Raw genomic sequence first — 3,117 nt, forward strand, 5'->3', positions numbered from 1 at the left:
TCTCCTTAATGACACTTCTACTTCTTGAGGTTGTTGAATTTGTTCTATAAGTACTTGATGAAGAACCTCATTGTTGTCTTGTTCTAGAATATTGTCAGGAACAACTGAACATTATCTCCTATTACCGAAGGTGTCCCTTGAATGGAAATAGGCACTAGAACTTGTTCACCATTAGTGATAGGTTCTTCATCAAAGACAACATTCTTTATGTTCTCTTCCTCCCAAAATCAACTTCCTCAAGAAATCTTGCATTTCCCGTCTCAAAAAAAGTCTTGAAGTGGGATCATAAAATTTATAGCTCCGAGAACGTTCAACATAGCCAACAAAATAGCAGCTAACAGTTCTTGAGTCTAGTTTCCTTTCATACGGCCTATAAGGTTGGGCCTTAACTGGAAAACCCCAAATGTGCAACTATTTTAAGCTTGGTCTTTTATTACTCCAAAGCTTATATGAGGTTTTGTTAACTGCTTTACTTGGCATGCTATTAAGGATGTAAATTGCGGTCTTTAAAGCTTTCCCCCAAAGAGACTCTGGCAAGGAAGAATGACTAGTCATACTTCTCACCATATCCTTAAGAGTTCGGTTTAATCGCTCAACAACACCCTTCATGCTAGGTTTGCTCGCTATAGTGTATTTCAGAACAATTCTACATTCTCTAAGAAAAACACAAATAACCCTTTCACAACATCCTTATTGTTCTTTCTTTTCTTATTTTGAGAGGTCATAGCTAAGTGAGCACTTTCAGTCTTATCTCTATGCAGTTTCTCTTCTTCTTGCACATAATCCTTCTGAGTGTTATAACTCACTTTGAATTGCCCAAAGTGTGCAGGAAGCAAGATCAAAACCAAGTGCACGAGCAAGTTATCACCAAACTCTAACGTAAGTGACTTGAGTTTTGATGTGAGATTAGACATCTCCATAATGTACTCCCTTATGTTCCATTTGCCTTTATACTTCATGGAGATGAGTTTAGCCAAAAAGCTACTCGTCTCCGCCTTTTCATTTTTGGCAAAGTATGATTTTATCTCTTTAAGGAACTTCCCGAAACGCTTATAGAATAGAGTGTTTCATGATCATTAGACACATTCGATTAGAGTATTCTAATTTCTCAATTTTAACCTCATCAAAGATTTCCAGAGTAGAAATGAATTTCTCCACCTGAAGTGCCAGATCTAAATCCATACCATCGAGAATAATTTCTACGGCTTCCTTCCAGACCTTAAAGTTTGTTTCATTCAGCAATGAGATGTTCTTAATTTGAGCAGAAATACTTGCAACACTAGTAAAAGAATAAAACCAATTGCAATCATTCTTGCAATTAAACTTACATTCAACTTTAATACTTAAATTCAAATGATAATGGAGCACATCACGTGTTACCTAGCACAACATTAATATTCAGTCTTTGGACAAAAATGTTAACTTGAAAGTGGTACACTCAATGTAATAATCAAATATTGATAATCAGTCTTGTCAAACAAGAAACCTTTCTTTGGACCGACTTACTATTCACATGCAAAACTATATGATTATCACATATTTATTGCTACAAGTATGTTTGTAATTTGGGCCAAATAATAATTTTCCTTTGGGCCGATCACTATTCGCATAAAATTCAAACATACAATTGGCTTGATATTTTATATCAATCACTAATGATATTCTTGTTTATGGTCAAATATTGATCATATTGCATGTCAAATAATAAACCCTTCTTTGGACATATGCAACTTTATAATAATCACATGTTTACCATCATATGTGTGTATATACTCCGACCAAATAATAATCTTCATTTGGGTCGATTAATACCTGCATGGATACATATACGCACTAGCATTTGACATTTATTATGAACAATTCACAGAAAAGATGTCACTTTGGCGACTTCATATTTAATAGGTTCAATGAAAATGGCAAACAATTTTATTTTCCAAAAGAAAAACCATTTAGTTGTCTTTGATTCAACATAACCTTAATCCAAAACATATATTATTTATATCCATATATAAATACGTATATTTATTATAGCCTATTGATAGCATTGTATCATTCTCATCACAAGGACTGCATTTCGAATTCCAGTGATGGTCCTTTTGAATTTTCCATAAAAAAATATTACCATTTTATACATGATTAAACATGGCAGGGCAAGCTATCCAAACAGAAACAATGTTTCAACAATAACAAACACTTAATAATGCAATCAATCACCAAACAATATAACAAACCATAAGTGATACAACCATTTAAACAAACAAGTCAGGTAATATATATAAAACAAGACATGTTCACATAATAGACTTATCACAAGATACCTAGCACAACATCAATTTCTAGTTTTTGGGCAGAGAAATTAATTTGTAAGTGGTACTCTCAATGTAATGATCAAATATTAACAATTAGTTGTGTCAAATAATAGCCTTTCTTTGGAACGACTATTATTCACATGAATAAAACTTTATATTTGTTACATATTTATCATCACAAATATGTTATTATTTGGCCAAGTTGTGTCTTCCTTTGGTCCGAACACAATTCACATATAATCTCATATTCACTTGTATAATTTTAATCAATTTTCACAATAGAGATTACTTTGGCAACATATTGCATTAATTAATTCAAAAATAATTATCAGACAAAAAGTAAACAATATGGGTCCATTATAAAAACCATAATTATATATATAACATATATGCAGATATTCATAATGCATAATACCCAAATGTATAAGAAATACATATTGCTCATATATAATATATATATACCTTTCACATATACTTTAACAAATTGCAAAAACTGTGAATTAACAAAAGTCAATGTCCAACAGTAAGACCTTAGTGCACATATAATATATATATTACATAACAGAGTCATAAAAATTAATGCAAATTACTCATAATTCAAATAAGCGAAAGCAGATAAAAGTTATCCTCATTATTCTTAAATACCCAATTTTCATAAGCAATAGCGGAAACATAAAAATCCCCAAGTTTAAAAAATTAGGGTTCATAAAAATTTGGGGGAAAACATCTTTAACGGAGAACCATAAGCGCATATCGTTATCATTTTTAGAAATCTATGGAGTGTCAGTAATTAGATCACTTATAGTGT

This window comes from Lupinus angustifolius, chromosome LG17 (genome assembly GCF_001865875.1).
Source record: "Lupinus angustifolius cultivar Tanjil chromosome LG17, LupAngTanjil_v1.0, whole genome shotgun sequence".
In the NCBI taxonomy this organism is placed as follows: Eukaryota; Viridiplantae; Streptophyta; class Magnoliopsida; order Fabales; family Fabaceae; genus Lupinus; species Lupinus angustifolius.